This window comes from Bombina bombina, chromosome 3 (genome assembly GCF_027579735.1).
Source record: "Bombina bombina isolate aBomBom1 chromosome 3, aBomBom1.pri, whole genome shotgun sequence".
Taxonomy (NCBI): Eukaryota; Metazoa; Chordata; class Amphibia; order Anura; family Bombinatoridae; genus Bombina; species Bombina bombina.
The window spans coordinates 1,286,373,777-1,286,396,074 of record NC_069501.1 but is presented as its reverse complement, the minus strand read 5'-3'; the positions used below and the strand labels follow the sequence as shown (position 1 = coordinate 1,286,396,074).

The following is a 22,298-nucleotide window of genomic DNA, read 5'->3' as shown; positions in this document are numbered from 1 at the left end:
AACTGTAAAGAGCACCTACATAAGCAGCAGCGCTGTATAGGGTGCAGTAAGTACAGCTATACCACAACTGTAAAGATCACCTACATAAGCAGCAGCGCTGTATAGGGTGCAGTAAGTACAGCTATACCACAACTGTAAAGAGCACCTACATAAGCAGCAGCGCTGTATAGGGTGCAGTAAGTACAGCTATACCACAACTGTAAAGAGCACCTACATAAGCAGCAGCGCTGTATAGGGTGCAGTAAGTACAGCTATACCACAACTGTAAAGAGCACCTACATAAGCAGCAGCGCTGTATAGGGTGCAGTAAGTACAGCTATACCACAACTGTAAAGAGCACCTACATAAGCAGCAGCGCTGTATAGGGTGCAGTAAGTACAGCTATACCACAACTGTAAAGAGCACCTACATAAGCAGCAGCGCTGTATAGGGTGCAGTAAGTACAGCTATACCACAACTGTAAAGAGCACCTACATAAGCAGCAGCGCTGTATAGGGTGCAGTAAGTACAGCTATACCACAACTGTAAAGAGCACCTACATAAGCAGCAGCGCTGTATAGGGTGCAGTAAGTACAGCTATACCACAACTGTAAAGAGCACCTACATAAGCAGCAGCGCTGTATAGGGTGCAGTAAGTACAGCTATACCACAACTGTAAAGAGCACCTACATAAGCAGCAGCGCTGTATAGGGTGCAGTAAGTACAGCTATACCACAACTGTAAAGAGCACCTACATAAGCAGCAGCGCTGTATAGGGTGCAGTAAGTACAGCTATACCACAACTGTAAAGAGCACCTACATAAGCAGCAGCGCTGTATAGGGTGCAGTAAGTACAGCTATACCACAACTGTAAAGAGCACCTACATAAGCAGCAGCGCTGTATAGGGTGCAGTAAGTACAGCTATACCACAACTGTAAAGAGCACCTACATAAGCAGCAGCGCTGTATAGGGTGCAGTAAGTACAGCTATACCACAACTGTAAAGAGCACCTACATAAGCAGCAGCGCTGTATAGGGTGCAGTAAGTACAGCTATACCACAACTGTAAAGAGCACCTACATAAGCAGCAGCGCTGTATAGGGTGCAGTAAGTACAGCTATACCACAACTGTAAAGAGCACCTACATAAGCAGCAGCGCTGTATAGGGTGCAGTAAGTACAGCTATACCACAACTGTAAAGAGCACCTACATAAGCAGCAGCGCTGTATAGGGTGCAGTAAGTACAGCTATACCACAACTGTAAAGAGCACCTACATAAGCAGCAGCGCTGTATAGGGTGCAGTAAGTACAGCTATACCACAACTGTAAAGAGCACCTACATAAGCAGCAGCGCTGTATAGGGTGCAGTAAGTACAGCTATACCACAACTGTAAAGAGCACCTACATAAGCAGCAGCGCTGTATAGGGTGCAGTAAGTACAGCTATACCACAACTGTAAAGAGCACCTACATAAGCAGCAGCGCTGTATAGGGTGCAGTAAGTACAGCTATACCACAACTGTAAAGAGCACCTACATAAGCAGCAGCGCTGTATAGGGTGCAGTAAGTACAGCTATACCACAACTGTAAAGAGCACCTACATAAGCAGCAGCGCTGTATAGGGTGCAGTAAGTACAGCTATACCACAACTGTAAAGAGCACCTACATAAGCAGCAGCGCTGTATAGGGGTGCAGTAAGTACAGCTATACCACAACTGTAAAGAGCACCTACATAAGCAGCAGCGCTGTATAGGGTGCAGTAAGTACAGCTATACCACAACTGTAAAGAGCACCTACATAAGCAGCAGCGCTGTATAGGGTGCAGTAAGTACAGCTATACCACAACTGTAAAGAGCACTCTACCTAAGCAGCAGCGCTGTATAGGGTGCAGTAAGTACAGCTATACCACAACTGTAAAGAGCACCTACATAAGCAGCAGCGCTGTATAGGGTGCAGTAAGTACAGCTATACCACAACTGTAAAGAGCACCTACATAAGCAGCAGCGCTGTATAGGGTGCAGTAAGTACAGCTATACCACAACTGTAAAGAGCACCTACATAAGCAGCAGCGCTGTATAGGGTGCAGTAAGTACAGCTATACCACAACTGTAAAGAGCACCTACATAAGCAGCAGCGCTGTATAGGGTGCAGTAAGTACAGCTATACCACAACTGTAAAGAGCACCTACATAAGCAGCAGCGCTGTATAGGGTGCAGTAAGTACAGCTATACCACAACTGTAAAGAGCACCTACATAAGCAGCAGCGCTGTATAGGGTGCAGTAAGTACAGCTATACCACAACTGTAAAGAGCACCTACATAAGCAGCAGCGCTGTATAGGGTGCAGTAAGTACAGCTATACCACAACTGTAAAGAGCACCTACATAAGCAGCAGCGCTGTATAGGGTGCAGTAAGTACAGCTATACCACAACTGTAAAGAGCACCTACATAAGCAGCAGCGTTGTATAGGGTGCAGTAAGTACAGCTATACCACAACTGTAAAGAGCACCTACATAAGCAGCAGCGCTGTATAGGGTGCAGTAAGTACAGCTATACCACAACTGTAAAGAGCACCTACATAAGCAGCAGCGCTGTATAGGGTGCAGTAAGTACAGCTATACCACAACTGTAAAGAGCACCTACATAAGCAGCAGCGCTGTATAGGGTGCAGTAAGTACAGCTATACCACAACTGTAAAGAGCACCTACATAAGCAGCAGCGCTGTATAGGGTGCAGTAAGTACAGCTATACCACAACTGTAAAGAGCACCTACATAAGCAGCAGCGCTGTATAGGGTGCAGTAAGTACAGCTATACCACAACTGTAAAGAGCACCTACATAAGCAGCAGCGCTGTATAGGGTGCAGTAAGTACAGCTATACCACAACTGTAAAGAGCACCTACATAAGCAGCAGCGCTGTATAGGGTGCAGTAAGTACAGCTATACCACAACTGTAAAGAGCACCTACATAAGCAGCAGCGCTGTATAGGGTGCAGTAAGTACAGCTATACCACAACTGTAAAGAGCACCTACATAAGCAGCAGCGCTGTATAGGGTGCAGTAAGTACAGCTATACCACAACTGTAAAGAGCACCTACATAAGCAGCAGCGCTGTATAGGGTGCAGTAAGTACAGCTATACCACAACTGTAAAGAGCACCTACATAAGCAGCAGCGCTGTATAGGGTGCAGTAAGTACAGCTATACCACAACTGTAAAGAGCACCTACATAAGCAGCAGCGCTGTATAGGGTGCAGTAAGTACAGCTATACCACAACTGTAAAGAGCACCTACATAAGCAGCAGCGCTGTATAGGGTGCAGTAAGTACAGCTATACCACAACTGTAAAGAGCACCTACATAAGCAGCAGCGCTGTATAGGGTGCAGTAAGTACAGCTATACCACAACTGTAAAGAGCACCTACATAAGCAGCAGCGCTGTATAGGGTGCAGTAAGTACAGCTATACCACAACTGTAAAGAGCACCTACATAAGCAGCAGCGCTTGTATAGGGTGCAGTAAGTACAGCTATACCACAACTGTAAAGAGCACCTACATAAGCAGCAGCGCTGTATAGGGTGCAGTAAGTACAGCTATACCACAACTGTAAAGAACACCTACATAAGCAGCAGCGCTGTATAGGGTGCAGTAAGTACAGCTATACCACAACTGTAAAGAGCACCTACATAAGCAGCAGCGCTGTATAGGGTGCAGTAAGTACAGCTATACCACAACTGTAAAGAGTACCTACATAAGCAGCAGCGCTGTATAGGGTGCAGTAAGTACAGCTATACCACAACTGTAAAGAGCACCTACATAAGCAGCAGCGCTGTATAGGGTGCAGTAAGTACAGCTATACCACAACTGTAAAGAGCACCTACATAAGCAGCAGCGCTGTATAGGGTGCAGTAAGTACAGCTATACCACAACTGTAAAGAGCACCTACATAAGCAGCAGCGCTGTATAGGGTGCAGTAAGTACAGCTATACCACAACTGTAAAGAGCACCTACATAAGCAGCAGCGCTGTATAGGGTGCAGTAAGTACAGCTATACCACAACTGTAAAGAGCACCTACATAAGCAGCAGCGCTGTATAGGGTGCAGTAAGTACAGCTATACCACAACTGTAAAGAGCACCTACATAAGCAGCAGCGCTGTATAGGGTGCAGTAAGTACAGCTATACCACAACTGTAAAGAGCACCAACATAAGCAGCAGCGCTGTATAGGGTGCAGTAAGTACAGCTATACCACAACTGTAAAGAGCACCTACATAAGCAGCAGCGCTGTATAGGGTGCAGTAAGTACAGCTATACCACAACTGTAAAGAGCACCTACATAAGCAGCAGCGCTGTATAGGGTGCAGTAAGTACAGCTATACCACAACTGTAAAGAACACCTACATAAGCAGCAGCGCTGTATAGGGTGCAGTAAGTACAGCTATACCACAACTGTAAAGATCACCTACATAAGCAGCAGCGCTGTATAGGGTGCAGTAAGTACAGCTATACCACAACTGTAAAGAACACCTACATAAGCAGCAGCGTTGTATAGGGTGCAGTAAGTACAGCTATACCACAACTGTAAAGAGCACCTACATAAGCAGCAGCGCTGTATAGGGTGCAGTAAGTACAGCTATACCACAACTGTAAAGAGCACCTACATAAGCAGCAGCGCTGTATAGGGTGCAGTAAGTACAGCTATACCACAACTGTAAAGAGCACCTACATAAGCAGCAGCGCTGTATAGGGTGCAGTAAGTACAGCTATACCACAACTGTAAAGAGTACCTACATAAGCAGCAGCGCTGTATAGGGTGCAGTAAGTACAGCTATACCACAACTGTAAAGAGCACCTACATAAGCAGCAGCGCTGTATAGGGTGCAGTAAGTACAGATATACCACAACTGTAAAGAGCACCTACATAAGCAGCAGCGCTGTATAGGGTGCAGTAAGTACAGCTATACCACAACTGTAAAGAGCACCTACATAAGCAGCAGCGCTGTATAGGGTGCAGTAAGTACAGCTATACCACAACTGTAAAGAGCACCTACATAAGCAGCAGCGCTGTATAGGGTGCAGTAAGTACAGCTATACCACAACTGTAAAGAGCACCTACATAAGCAGCAGCGCTGTATAGGGTGCAGTAAGTACTCTGATAACATACAATATAGATTATGATTAGAAACAAAAGGTCCTTTGCGTCTTCTACAGCAGCGAGCATCCCCAGTTTTCCAGTTGAATTACAGGGAAATAGATAAAACAAAAGTGAATGTACCGGTGCAGTACAGAGTTTTTACTGTGCATAATTAAATATTTGCAGATTACAGACGAATAGCAAAAATATTACAGGTATTATAAACAACCAATAGTGCTTCTCCTTTTGCTCTTTCCTTAGCGCGGGCTGTTAATTCCCTCACATAACAGACTTTTACAGGCACACGTTAAATTAGAGCTCCACTTGTAATCTAGCGCTAAGTGTGAACATAAAAGACACATGGCTAGATTACGAGTTGTGCATTAAGGTAAAAAAACAGCGTTAAGAGGTCCTAACGCTGCTTTTTACACCCACTGCTATTACGAGATTTGAAGGTTTAGGGTCACCACACACTTCATTGGCCTTACCGCAAAACGACTTACATAAACTTCGTAAAGTCTTTTTTCTATGGGACTTCCATACCGCTGGTATTACGAGTCTGTCCTGGGAGGACAAAAAGTGAGTGGTACACCCTACCCTGTCGAGAGTCCTAACGCATTTAAAAGTCAGTAGTTAAGAGTTTTATGGTACAACGCCGTAACATAAAATTAATAACTAAAGTGCTAAAAAGTACACTAACACCCATAAACTATCTATTAACCCCTAAACCGAAGCCCTCCCACATTACAAACACTAAAATTTTATTTTTAACCCCTAATCTGCTGCTCCGGACACTCCCGCTACCTACATTATATTTATGAGCCCCTAATCTGCAGCCCCTAACATCGCCGACACCTACATTATATTTATTAACCCCTAAACTTCCACCCCCACTGTCGCTGCAAACATACCTACACTTATTAACCCCTAATCTGCCGCCCCAACGTCGCCGACACTATAATAAACATATTAACCCCTAAACCGCTGCACTCCCACCTCGCAAACATTAGTTAAATATTATTAAATCCTAATCTGCCGTCCCTAACATTGCTGCCACCTACCTACATTTATTAACCCCTAATCTGCCGCCCCCAACGTCGCCGCCACTATACTAAATGTATTAACCCCTAAACCTAAGTCTAACCCTAACACCCCCTAACTTAAATATAATTTAAATAAATCTAAATAAAATTACTATCATTAACTAAATTATTCCTATTTAAAACTAAATGCTTACCTGTAAAATAAACCCTAGGCTAGCTACAATATAACTAATAGTTACATTGTATCTATCTTAGGGTTTATTTTTATTTTACAGGCAAGTTTGTATTTATTTTAACTAGGTACAATAGTTATTAAATAGTTATTGACTATTTAATAACTACCTAGCTAAAATAAATACAAAGTACATGTAAAATAAAACCTAACCTAAGTTACAATAACACCTAACACTACACTATAATTAAATAAATTTACTAAATTAAATACAATTAAATAAATTAAATTAAATTAGCTAAAGTACAAAAAAACCCCACTAAAATACAGAAAATAATAAACAAATTACAGATATTTAAACTAATTACACCTAATCTAATAGCCCTATCAAAATAAAAAAAAAGCCCCCCCCAAAAAAATAAAAATAAATAAAACCCTAGCCCAAACTAAACTACCAATAGCCCTTAAAAGGGCCTTTTCCGGGGCCCAAAAGTAATCAGCTCTTTTACCTGTAAAAAAAAAATACAAAAAAACAACCCCCCAACAGTAAAACCCACCACCCACACAAACAAACCCCCAAATAAAATACTATAAAAAAACTAAGCTCTCCATTGCCCTGAAAAGGGCATTTGGATGGGCATTGCCCTTAAAAGGGCAGTTAGCTCTTTTGCAGGCCCAAACCCTAACCTAAAAATAAAACCCACCCAAAACACCCTTAAAAAAACCTAACACTAACCCCCTGAAGATCGACTTACAGTTCTGAAGATCCAACATCCATCCTCAAGGAAGCGGCAGAAGTCTTCATCCAACCGGGTTGAAGTCCTCAACGAAGCCGGGAGAAGTCTTCATCCAAGCAGGGCAAAGTCGTCCTCCAGATGGGCAGAAGTCTTCATCCAGACGGCATCTTCTATCTTCATCTATATGACGCGGAGCGGGTCCATCTTCAAGACATCCGACGCGGAGCAGCCTCTTCATCCGATGACTACCCGAGGAATGAAGGTTCCTTTAAGTGACGTCATCCAAGATGGCGTCCTTTAGATTCCGATTGGCTGATAGAATTCTATCAGTCAATCGGAATTAAGGTAGAAAAAATCCTATTGGCTGATGCAGATGAAGAGGATGCTCCGCGTCAGATGTCTTGAAGATGGAGCCGCTCCACGTCGGATGGATGAAGATAGAAGATGCCGTCTGGATGAAGACTTCTGCCCATCTGGAGGACCACTTCGCCCGGCTTGGATGAAGCCTTCTCCCGGCTTCGTTGAGGACTTCGACCCGGTTGGATGAAGACTTCTGCTGCTTCCTTGAGGATGGATGTCGGATCTTCAGAACTGTAAGTCGATCTTCAGGGGGTTAGTGTTAGGTTTTTTTAAGGGTGTTTTGGGTGGGTTTTATTTTTAGGTTAGGGTTTGGGCCTGCAAAAGAGCTAACTGCCCTTTTAAGGACAATGACCATCCAAATGCCCTTTTCAGGGCAATGGGGAGCTTAGTTTTTTTATATAGTATTTTATTTGGGGGGTTGTTTGTGTGGGTGGTGGGTTTTACTGTTGGGGGGGTTGTTTGTATTTTTTTTTTACAGGTAAAAGAGCTGATTACTTTGGGGCAATGCCCTGCAAAAGGCCCTTTTAAGGGCTATTGGTAGTTTAGTTTAGGCTAGGGTTTTTTATTTTATTTTGGGGGGCTTTTTATATTTTGATAGGGCTATTAGATTAGGTGTAATTAGTTTAAATATCTTGTAATTTGTTTATTATTTCCTGTAATTTATTGTTTTTTTTGTACTTTAGCTAATTTAATTTAATTTAATTTAGGTAATTGTATTTAATTTAGTTAATTTATTTAATTGTAGTGTAGTGTTAGGTGTTATTGTAACTTAGGTTAGGTTTTATTTTACAGGTACTTTTGTATTTATTTTAGCTAGGTAGTTATTAAATAGTTAATAACTATTTAGTAACTATTCTACCTAGTTAAAATAACTACAAACTTGCCTGTAAAATAAAAATAAACCCTAAAATAGCTACAATGTAACTATTAGTTATATTGTAGCTAGCTTAGGGTTTATTTTATAGGTAAGTATTTAGTTTTAAATAGGAATAATGTAGTTAATGATAGGAATTTTATTTAGACTTATTTAAATTATATTTAAGTTAGGGGGTGTTAGGGTTAGGGTTAGATTTAGGTTTAGGGGTTAATACATTTAGTATAGTGGCAGCAATGTTGGGGGCTACAGATTAGGGTTAATAAATGTAGGTAGGTGGCGGCAATGTTAGGGACGGCAGATTAGGGGTTAATAATATTTAACTAATATTTGTGAGGTGGGAGTGCGACGGGTTAGGGGTTAATATGTTTATTATAGTGTCGGCGACATTGGGGGCGGCAGATTAGGGGTTAATAAGTGTAGGTAGGTGGCAGCGATGTTAGGGACGGCAGATTAGGGGTTAATAATATTTAACTAATGTTTGCGAGGCGGGAGTGCGGTGGTTTAATGATTAATATGTTTATTATAGTGGCAGCGATGTTGGGGCGGCAGATTAGGGATTAATAAGTGTAGGTAGGTGGTGGCAACATTGGGGGCGGCAGATTAGGGGTTAATAAATATAATGTAGGTGGCGGCGATGTTGGGGCAGCAGATTAGGGGTTAATAAGTATAATGTAGGTGGCGGAGGTGTCTGGAGTGGCAGATTAGGAGTTAATAAATATAATGCAGGTGTCTGCGATGTTGGGAGCGGAAGATTAAGGGTTAATAAATGTAAGATTAGGGGTGTTTAGACTCGGGGTTCATGTTAGGGTATTAGGTGTAGACATAAATTTTATTTCCCCATAGGAATCAATGGGGCTGTGTTACTGAGTTTTACGTTGCTTTTTTGGAGGTGTTTCTCAGCCGGCTCTCCCTGTTGATTCCTATGGGGAAATCGTGCACAAGCACGTATAACCAGCTCACCGCTGACTTAAGCAGCGCTGGCATTGGAGTGCGGTAATGAGCAAAATTTTGCTCAACGCTCACTTCTTGTCTTTTAACGACGGGTTTGTAAAAACTCGTAATACCAGCGCTGCAGGTAAGTGAGCGGTGAGACAATCTGTTTAAAAATTTTTTTTAACATTTTATTTTATATTCTATCTGAATCATGAAAGTATAATTTTGATTTTAGTGTCCCTTTATACATAAAACACTTCATACATACACACACACACACACTTATACACACATACACACTTATATACACATACTTATATACACACACTGACATACACACTGTCATGGGCACTGGGCTGCAAGGGTGAAGCCTCTACCCTCTGTCACCTACCCTCTCTTGTTTCTCCGTGTTTTTTGAGCTCCTCAGAACAACTGCGATCTCCCAGAGCTTTGGTTTCCCTTGTTTTGTCTGTAAATGTCATACTCTGCAAGGGAGCAGGTTCAGGAGTAAGGAGCTGTTGTGCAGAGGTGTCAGATTTTGGGGTTACTGTTGTGTTTTGTCTGCGTGAGTCTTTCCTTTTAGGCATAATTAAACAGGTACAACGATTTAGGAAATAAAGGAGATGGTTTTATTTATAGGATAAAGCAATGTAGAGATATGCAATTAGATAAGACAAAGTCTATAGGTTGTAGTATAAGGCAGGAATACAGTTCTTTGTAATAACAAACAGGATATTTGCATATGCTGTAGACTGGAACTGTGTAATAACACTCAGGAAAGCAGTGCTTTGTAATAACAAGCAGGAATGCAGAGCTTTGTAATAACAAACAGGATATTTGCATATGCTGTAGACTGGAACTTTGTAGAAACAAACAGGATATTTGCATAGACTGCAATTGGAACTTTGAGGTATCAGGAAACAAGCAAGCAAAAGTACCTGAGTCAGTCCATAGGAAAGAAAGTTTTAGGCAAGCTCAATTGCTAGGAAATCAGTCCCAAAATGAAACACAGTGCCAAGGGATTATCCAGAAGAGTAGTCAGTAATTGTAGCAGAAATCAGGAACCAGGAAATCCAACAAATCTGTATTTCACACAGGATACAGGAGCAGAGAGTGTTTCAAAGTATAACTCTCAATGTGAAAGCACAAAATTGCAAATAAACCTCCCAGATAAAGCAGGCTGCTGATTAAATTATTTCTTTCAGCTGGCTAGCAGGTGGAGCCAGAGAGCCAAAGTTGCAGCAAACAAAAAAACACAATATTCCTTTCCAGTGATCAGGCCATCTGGTGGCATAGTGGTAAAACAACAGGCTGGGAAATAACAGCTGCAGAAATAGAGACAGGTCCCAGGTTCTCAATTCCAGGCTGAACCCTGACCGTAAACTAGATCTTGGAAGAAACTGGTCTCTAACCGACCTATCTCTCTCTGGCCAGCCATCCTCCTGGAACTGCCCCTTTAACCCTGGTTGCCCCAGCAGCCCTTTGTCCCAAGTGCTCCAGTGTTTTGGGGATTAGTACCCCCAGGAAGTACAAGGGGTGGTGGAATTGCCGGAGGGGAGCTCCTTTGGGAACTATGGGTTTTGGACACCCCTGCCCCATAACTTCAAAGGACTGTATCTCCGGTCCCCAGTAGTGAATCACACTGCTCTTTGGCATCTGGGGACCGAGAACTTTCAAAGGACACCTTGGGAGTGCAGCCGCTTTCCCGGGATCACCTTGAAACAACCACCCCTCTGTCCTGGGGCTCTGTGGAACTGTGGCTTATATGGCAGGAGCCAGCCTGTTTGGAGTTGCGGGAATGGCGGGAGATATGAAGGTCAGGTAAGGCTTGTTATCAAGATCAGTTTCTGTATACATGTTGTGTGTTTTCTCTAATAAAAATCACTTCTTATTTTCACCTGAATGCTAGTCTGTCTATTTATTTGGGTGGGATTGCTGAATTCACTTTCTCCACTACATAGCAGCTGGTTCCAGGTGTTGGAAGGATCCTTTGGCAGAGCTACCCAGTAGTAGCAGGGAATCCGTCACACTTAGCGGTGGGATACTTCCATCTACCTGGGACGTCCAAACCACCACCTGAAAATGTCTTCGGATGGAGCGATACTCTGCACTCTGAAATGAAGAACTAAAGACCCTGCTGGAGGCCAGGGGGAAAAGTACTGTCCACAAGACCAAGGTGGAAATCATAGCCGAGCTGATGGAGGATGACCCAACTAACGAACCGACTGGTGGGATAGTGACCAGGACAGTAAATGACCCAGTAGAGCCTTGACCCAAGAGACTATGATCTTTGACTTGCAGAGGGACATCCAGTGGAGACTGGTGCTCTATGGGACTAACCCACCCGAAGAAATCATCACCAAGATGGTGTCAAAGCAACCCAGCTCAAACTGGCGGAGGTCCACAAATCTATGGGGGCACACCGCCGGCTCCACTGGGGTCTACCACCCGACCCTCAAAACTGCCGCATGGGGCTTTCAGAGCCCTCACCAAGGAGGAGGATATTGACAGTTACCTCCAGGTCTTCAAGACACAGTGCAAGCTGCAGGAGGTCACCTTTGCCGACCGAGTCTCCATCCTGCTCGACAAGTTGTCTGGTCGAGCCTTGGAGGCTTTTCATACTGTCCCTGCAGGGGACAACAGGGACTATTATAAGGTGAAAGTGCGCATCCTTGCCCGATATGACCTCATGCCGGAAGCTCACCAGCAGAAGTCCAGGTAGCTAAAAAAACAAGAGAGGACACACCGGTTCACCCGTTCTATAGACTCTTGGCTCACTGGCAGCAAGCCCACTACAGGAGCAGAAGTTGCCCAACTCTTTCTACTGGAACATTTTTACAATCATGTCCCGGTGGAGGTTAAAGAATGGGTCTATGATTGGAAGCCCGCCACATCGGACCAAGCCTCCCTTCTGGCGGACAAGTATCTGGACGCTCGACAACATGTCCGATCAGAGCCCCAACCTGCACCCGGCTCCACTCCTATCCGAACCCCAACAACTCCTCGACCACCTCAAGCCCGGCCAGCTCCTGCTTCCCCAGCCGGGCCAGCAACAGAGGGGGCTGCTACTGGTGTGGGCAACTCAGCCACATCCAATGGTTCTGTCCGGCAAAGCCAAGAAATTCCCCAGCCCAGCAGCCAAGGAACCCCTCAAGCTAGAACCTTTCAGGCCACTGCCCACTGCATGTATGCAGTGGGTACTGACAACTAAGCAGAATGGCCGGATGAGGAAGTTGGCATTCTGTATGACGTTAGCGTGGTGACCCAAGACAACCACCAGCACCATTGCCAGGACGTCTGGGTCAGTGGGTAGGTGGCTAAAGGATTAAGGGACACTGGCGCCACCGTTTTCCTGATACAACCTCACTTGGTTCACCCCTCCAGTCGAACCTGGAGGACCTTTGCCATTCGGGTCCCTGGAGGAGCTATAGTCCCTACCCCCACAGCTTGGGTACATCTGAAATGGGGAGCCGGCTCCCAAGATGTGGAGGTGGGTGTAATGCAACTACTCCCTGCCGAGGTCTTATTGGGGAATGACCTCGGCCACCTTGCCTCAGCCTTTGTGGGGAATAACTCCCCGGATGTCCACCAATTAACCACTTGCCAGCAGGCCAGACGCCAGATGCCAGACTACTATACCGACCTTACGAGCATTCCGATCGTAAACAGAAATGCTGGTATGATCGGAATACTCGTACTCGGACCCTAGCAAGTCAGACCCTAGGGCAGAAGGTACTCACCTTGAAACCTGTCAAAACGGATTAGCTACAGGTCTCTTGGCAGGGACCCTACCTGGTGGTGGAGCAACTGAATAACACCACCTACCTGGTAGTTAAGTGTTCAGATGACCGGGTCTGCCGGACCTTTCATGTGAACATTTAAAAAGCCTACATAGAAAGGGCCAAGGAGGTGGCTGCTATCTGTGCCCCGACAGTGGAGGACTCAGAGAGCCTTCCTATGCTCCCCGGGCAAAATAAGACCCCCCCAAGGAGTGGCTGACATACACCTAGATGAGAGGCTAGGGACTGAACAGAGACAGCAAGTCCGGCAACTCCTGCAAGACAGACGAGATATGTTCTCTACTGTCCCCGGGTACACCACAGCGGCCATTCACCGAGTGGGGACCCCGGGCAGGCTCCACTGCGACAGGCAGCCTACACAGTCCCAGAGGCAGTGAGGGACAGCATGCACCGCGAGGTCCTGGGAATGTTCGACTTTGGTGTTGTTGAACCATCCAACAGTTCTTGGGCTTTCCCGTTGGTGCTGGTACCCAAGAAGGATGGGACTGCCCAGTTCTGCATTGAATACCGTAAGCTCAATGACAGAACTAACACTGACGCTTAACTTATGCCCTGAGTAGATGACCTGTTAGACAGAATTGCCGCGGCAACTTCCTGAACTCCCTCGACCTCTGTAAGGGATACTCGCAGATCCCTTTAGACCCTGAGTCCATCCCCAAGTCTGCCTTCATTACTTCATTCAGCCTCTACCAGTTCAAAGTAATGCCGTTTGGGATGAAGAACGCCCCAGCCACTTTCCAAAAGATGGTGGACTGCCTGCTGGATGACCTGCAGGACTATGCCTTTGCATACCTGGACGACATCGCCATCTATAGCTACACCTGGGAGGATCATTTGAACCATCTAGGCGTCGTTTTAGATCAGGCTGACTCTGAAGCCTGACAAAAGCACCATCGTTCGCTCGGAGGTCCAGTACCTGGGTCACCGAGTGGGCTGCAGGAAGCAGCGGCCAAAGCCAGCTAAGGTTGAGGAAATGGCCAACTGGCCTACTCCCCAAACCAAAAAATGCTAGCACTCCTGGGAACTGCAGGTTACTACCGGAGATTTGTCCCCAACTACAGTGCCCAAGCTAAATCCCTGACAGACTTGACCCGTAAAAGAATGCCTCGACAGGTCCTGTGGTCCCCCCGAGTGCAAAACCGCCTTCCAGAGCCTCAAGTCTGCCTTAATCTCTGTCCTAGTACTGGCCGCTGCTAACTCCACCAAACACTTTTCTGTCCATACAGATGCCTCCATGTTCGGGTTGGGAGCTGTGTTGATCCAGGCAGATGAAGAAGGACAGGACCACCCCATATCCTACATAAGGAGGAAGCTGTTGCCCAGAGGAGTAGGCTATGCAGCTGTGTTGAAGGAGTGTCTGGCCCTGGTATGGGCCCTGAAAAAGCTACAAACCTACCTCTATGGGAGAACCTTCACCATCCTCACACACAGCAACCCCCTTGTAAGGCTCCACAGGGTTTCTGGGGACAATGGACGACTACTGCGGTGGAGTTTAGCCCTGCAGCCCTTTAACTTTGACATTCAGTACAGGTCGGGAAAAAACAATGGAAACGCGATGGGCTTTCCCGGCAGACTGAAGTGGCATAAGCTCCTCGGCCAGCCCCAGGCTGACCCGTGTGTGGTTCTAGCCGGGTCTGCTGAACTAGGAGGGGGGACCATGGGCACCTGGCTGCAGGGGTTAAACCTCTACCCCCCTATCACTTACTCCCTCTTGTTTCTCAGCGGTTTTGGAATCCTCAGAGCAACTGGGATCTCCTTTGGTTTCCCTTGTTTTGTCTGTCATCTGGATCTTGGAAGAAGCTGGTCTCTGACGGACCTCTCTCTCTCTGGCCGACTGACCTCCTGAAGCTGCCGGTCGGCCGCATTAGATAGGACTTCCGGTCCCTTTTAACCTGGTCGCCTCAACAGCCCTTTGTCCCAGAGCTCCGCTCTTTTGGGGATTAGTAGCCCCTAGGAAGGAAAAGGGGTGGTGGAATTACTGGAGGGGAGCTCCTTTGGGAACCAGAGGTTTTAGACACCCCTGCCCCCATAACTTCAACAGACTGTTTCTCCGGTCCCCAGTAACAAATCACACCACTCTTTGGACTGTGGCATCTGAGAACCAAGAGCTTTCAAAGGACACATTGGATGCTCCCCTGGGATCACCTCAAAACTACCACTCCTGTGTCCTGGGGCTCTGTGGGATTGTGGCTTCTATGGCAGGCACCACACCTGTCTGGAGGAGCAGGAATGGCGGGAGATATGAAGGTCAGATAAGGTTTGTTATCAAGATCAGTTTCTGTATAAATGTTGTGTGTTTTCCCTAATAAAAATCAATTCTTGATTTCACCTGAATGCTAGTCTGTCTAGTTATTTGGGTGGGATTGCCGAAATCACTTTCTCTGTTACATAACAGCTGGTTCCAGGTGTTGGAAGAAGACCTTGGTGGAGCTACTCAGTCGGGGTAGCAGGGAATCCATCACACACATACACATAAATACATACACACACACACACACATACAAACACAGACAGAGACATACAAACAGATACACACAAACATACATATACATAAACATACACACACATTCATACATACACACACACACATTCATACACACACACACACATACACAGACAGACAGAGACAGACACATAAATACATACACATACATACATACACACACATACATACACACCCAGAGACATACAAATATAAATACATACACATACCATACACACATGCACACATAAACATACACACACATAAACATACACACACATTCATACATACACACACATGCATACACACACACACACACACACACATACACAGACAGACAGAGACAGACACATAAACATACACACACATCATACACACACACATACACAGACAGACAGAGACAGACACATAAACATACATACACACACACACATACACAGACAGACAGACACATAAACATACATACACACACATACATACACACCCAGAGACATACAAACATAAATACATACACATACCATACACACATACACACACAAACATACACACACATAAACATACACACACATTCATACATACACACACACACATACACAGACAGAGACAGACACATAAACATACATACACACACATACATACACACCCAGAGACATACAAACATAAATACATACACATACCATACACACATACACACACAAACATACACACACATAAACATACACACACATTCATACACACACACACACACACATACACACACATTCATACATACACACACACACATTCATACACACACACACACATACACACACATTCATACATACACACACACACACACACACACACATTCATACACACACACACATACACAGACAGACAGAGACAGACACATAAACATACATACACACACATACATACACACCCAGAGACATACAAACATAAATACATACACATACCATACACACATACACACATAAACATACACACACATAAACATACACACACATTCATACATACACACACACACATACACAGACAGAGACAGACACATAAACATACATACACACACATACATACACACCCAGAGACATACAAACATAAATACATACACATACCATACATACACACATACACACACAAACATACACACACATAAACATACACACACATTCATACACACACACACACACACATACACACACATTCATACATACACACACACACACATTCATACACACATACACACACATTCATACATACACACACACACACACATTCATACACACACACACATACACAGACAGACAGAGACAGACACATAAACATACATACACACACATACATACACACCCAGAGACATACAAACATAAATACATACACATACCATACACACATACACACATAAACATACACACACATAAACATACACACACATTCATACATACACACACACACATACACAGACAGACAGAGACAGACACATAAACATACATTCACACACACACACACATACACAGACAGACAGACAGAGACAGACACATAAACATACCTACACACACATACATACACACCCAGAGACATACAAACATAAATACATACACATACCATACACACATACACACACAAACATACACACACATAAACATACACACACATTCATACATACACACACACACACATACACAGACAGACAGAGACAGACACATAAACATACATACACACACATACATACACACCCAGAGACATACAAACATAAATACATACACATACCATACACACATACACACACAAACATACACACACATAAACATACACACACATTCATACACACACATTCATACACACACACACATTCATACATACACACACACACACACACACACATTCATACACACACACACACATACACACACATTCATACACACACACACACATTCATACACACACACACACACACATACACAGACAGACAGAGACAGACACATAAACATACATACACACACATAAATACACACCCAGAGACATACAAACATAAATACATACACATACCATACACACATACACACACAAACACACAGACATACATACATACACACACACACACACATACACAGACAGACAGAGACAGACACATAAACATACATACACACACATACATACACACACATTCATACATACACACACACACACATTCATACACACACACACATACACACACATTCATACATACACACACACACACACACATACACAGACAGACAGACAGAGACAGACACATAAACATACATACACACACATACATACACACCCAGAGACATACAAACATAAATACATACACATACCATACACACATACACACACATAAACATACACACACATTCATACATACACACACACACACACACATACACAGACAGACAGAGACAGACACATAAACATACATACACACACATACATACACACCCAGAGACATACAAACATAAATACATACACATACCATACACACATACACACACATAAACATACACACACATTCATACATACACACACACACACACATACACAGACAGACAGAGACAGACACATAAACATACATACACACACATAAATACACACATACATACAAAAACATGCTTCTTTCAGTGCGGGAAGCCACCCCACTCGTAGCCGGGTCTGAAGAACCAGTTTCAACCACCTCCAGATCACGGCCGGCTGACTCATCCCTTACCAGTAAATAGGTCCCCAGACTCTTAGGGGCCGAATTATCAAGCTCCAATGCCACTGTTTCCGTGCGAGCCTTCAGGATCACCGGAAACAGCAGTCTAATGACCGCTGCTCCATAACTGATCCGCTGCCTCTGAGGCTGCGGTCTTCAATCCGCCCGATCCTATACAATCGACATTGACATCCCCTGCTAGCGGTCAATCTGCAGGGATCAGCATTGCACATGCAGTTCACAAGAACTGCCTGTGCAATGATAAATGCCGACAGCGTATGCTGTCAGAATTCATCAATGTCTGTCAGATATGATCCGCTGAGTGGATCATGACAGACAGAGCAATGATAAATCGGCCCCTTAGACTCCACTAAGCCTATTACTGATAAGAGAGGGTCTATGTGCCCAGGTGCCGGATTGAGCATTGTGTGTTTATGTTAAACAGATTATAGATGTTTTCTATTGTGTTATTTGGCATTCTGTAACTAATGTTTATTTATAAAGGTGGATTGTCCCTGAGAAAGTATAAAATGTGTGTGCACAGTTTAATAAAGTGTTATTCCTTTGGTTTTACCTTAACTGGAGTCCTGTCTCTTGTGTTGGGTAAAGGGCTGGTGTCAGCTATCTATCTGCTGAAGGGGTTTAGAGAGCAGGAGGCAGCATTTGGAAGGGTACCAGGCAGTCCATCACAATTGGTGGCAAGCAGTGAGATGTTTCCTGCAGTACAGGACATCAAAACCACCACCGGGATCCAAGGTCTGGCTAGCAGGAGAGGAGTGGAACAGACACCAGCAGCCATGAAATAGTAATTTGGAAGAAGGTTGCTAGATATGTGGGTGTAACACAGAGGACCAATGGCAGAGCAGGTCCTGCTGGAGTAGTATGACTCCATCTGCCAGCAATCCTGGCAAGAAGCATAAGACCAGGAGTAGCACCACCAGAGAAAGATTTTCCCCTCCGTCCAGGAAAGGTACTGGGCGCAGTACGAGGTGCGGGCATTGTTCTTGGGAGAAAAACCATGCTAAGAGTGGACAGCCGAGTTGAGTAGGCTGGTCCACGAAGAGCTACAGAGCCCTTCACTGGTATGTAGCCCAAGTGTTCCCCTAGAGCACAGATGACAGCCGAACAGAAGGCTTTGGCTACAGCGGCTTGGGGCTGTTGTATGGAAAGCTGTCCGTGGACCCTGCCTTTGGGAGTGACCTGCAGTGGCAGTGGGAGGAATTCTTGGATTACAGAGGCCGGCTGCTGGGCATCTCAGAAGTGTGCTGGGCTCAGGAAGATTTAGAAGCTCTGGCCATTCAGGAATGAAAGCTGGAGATCGCCTACCGACAACTGCTAGACTCTGTTCAGCAGCCTGGTGAGGCTCCTTTTGCCTGGGACTATTAGGAAGTAACAGCCAACAGCTCTGAAGGCCTGGCTGAAGTGTCAGCAATAGGGCAGCCTTATAGGGGCATATTTATCGAGCTCCGTATGGGGCTTGAGGCCCCTTGTTTCCAGCGAGCCTTCATAAGTTATGAAGCAGCGATCTAAAGACCCGACCGAATACGATCAGGTTTATTGACACCCCCTGCTAGCGGCTGATTGGCTGCAAATCTGAAGGGGGCGGCATTGCACCAGTAGTTCACAAGAACTGCTGGTGCAATGATAAATGCCGACAGCGTTTGCTGTCGGAATTTATCAATGTGTGGTAATGTGCAGTGGACATGAAATGCTACTTTATATCATGTTGCACATAGTGTGCTCTACCCCCTCTACCAATAGCTATGGAAGAAGAGCTCCTATGACGCCTGCAGCAAATACTGGCCCATCTTGATGAACCTGTTTCTGCACAGGGCAAGATAGGATGGAGAGGTGCATCTGCCCAACAGCTGGTCGGGGGTCCAGGAGATGGAGAAATCATCTCGCTCCCCAGCTGTGGTGTGAGGACTCAGGAGTGAAAGAACCCACCTTTGATCCCCAGCAAGAGGAGGGGGATCCAGGAGATGCAGGGATTGGCTCATCTTTCCGGCAGGAATACAAGGACCTGGGAGTGGAGAAAGCCATCCTCCCTCCCCAGCAACAGTTCAGGAGCCTGGGAGACAGTATTGGTGATGTGTCTGCCCAGCAACTGGAAGTGGGTCCAGGAGATGGAGCAACTAGCTCATCTCCCCAGCAGCAGCAGAATTCAGGGAGTTTGGGAGATGGTCCCCAAGAGGCAGTCGTAGACCTGGGAGTGAAAGAAGCAATTCTCGCTCCCCAATGGGAGTCCATGAGCCCAAGAGCCGTTCCTCGAGAAGCGTCTTCCCAGTGGTGGTATGAGGATCCGGGGGCAGAAGAGACTGATTCCCATCACCAGCCAGAGTTTGTGTGTCTGGATGATGAAGCAGGCGGCTCATCCCCCCAGCTACATTGCCAAGACCACACCAGGGATGTATATTTTCAGCTGTCATGTGAGCCTCCAGAAGCCTTGGTTATCAGCCCAATGCTCCAGCCACAGTACATACATCTAAGAGACAGGGCAGTCGGCTCAGCTCCTCAGCAGCAGTGTATTTTTCCGGGAGAAAGGACAGTCGACTTAGCTCCTCAGCAACGGAGACCGACTCTCCAAGGGTATTGTGTTGTGGGGTTTTTCTGCCTGACTAACACAGTTCAAGACCAGTGGGAGGACTGGGACCTGGTTAGTCTCCTTTTGGGGGGGACCCTACCATCTTTGGGCCTCCTGCCCACTGATTATGGCCCGTGGAAAAGACCCAGGATTTTACCCTAATTGGCTGGGTCAGGGCCTCGAGGGGAACTGGGACTGGAAACCCTCTTAATGGACAGGTGTGAATACCGGGGAGATGCGGACAGGCAGTACCCAGAATTGTGGTTCTGCAGGAGCAGCTGAATCGCACTTTAGGTAACCGGCCTCCAGGAGCTGTTTCTGGACACTTTTGAACATATGGCGCTTACTAGGAAACACACCTTTTTCATAGCACAAGTGGCTTTTCCCACCCAGCAATAAGACACTTAGGAATTTCGGAGTGCTTCGTTTTGACAGAGACATACTTTATGCAGGGCGGGGAGATGCCCCACACGTAGTCGGGTCTGTGGAACCAGTTTCACCACCTCCAGATCACGCCCGGCTGACTCATCCCTTACAAGTAAAACATGGCCCAAGACTCTTAGACTATACTAAGCCTATTACTGATAAGAGAGGGTCTATGTGGCCAGGTGCAGGATTGAGTATTGTGTGATTATGTTAAACACATTATAGATGTTCTCTATTGTGTTATCTGGCATTCTGTAGCTAATGTTTATGTATTAAGTAGTATTGTCCCTGAGAAAGTATAATAAAGTGTTACTGCTTGGGTTTTACCTGAACATGAGTCCTGTCTCTTGGTTGGGGTAAAGGGCTGGCGTCAGCTATTTATCTGCTGGAGGGCAGGAGGAAGCTTTTGGTGGAGGTACCCAGGCGGGGTACCTCACAGTACATAAACACAGAGAGACTCATATAAACACATACACAAACACAGAGAGACTCATATAAATGCATACATACATATATACATATATGCGTACATGTATGTACAGATTGCACATAAGGCTGAGCACAAGATAACACACTGGCATCTACTTATCAAGCTGTCAACCGCAAATACGCTGGAATTCCGCAGCATAATTGTGGCGAGCTTGATTCGCCTTTGTTATCAAAGCCTATAGTCTGGCAAAAGTAGAAATTTGTGACATAACATATGATCCGCCGGTCTCAGTCCGACACAGATCGATGCTTATGTCACTACAGATGTTCCGAATGCAAATTCGGCACTATCTGACTACTTTTGCTAGTTAACAAATTTCTACCAGGTACGTTCGGCACTTTTCCGGCCCAGCATACCTGGTTTTCAATCCGTCGCCCTAGAGGCGGCAGATGCCATAGGAATCAATGGGAGTCTGAAAGCAGGGAAAGCTTATGTTCGCTGCTGTTGGTGTTTAGTGACAGGGTACCAATAAAGCTGGGAAAAAGCCGAAGAGCAGCGAAATCGATGACTGTTAGATAACAACAGTCCACTGCTCATCGCCCCGTACTTGGTGCGTAGCTTTTTGACA

General features: G+C 45.3%; 1 protein-coding gene across 1 annotated transcript in view; it reads left to right on the top strand.

The window, feature by feature from the left end:
• Positions 1–22,298, top strand: part of HPX (hemopexin) — a gene marked incomplete in the record, with an annotated part of 182,505 nt that overhangs the window by 90,529 nt on the left and 69,678 nt on the right.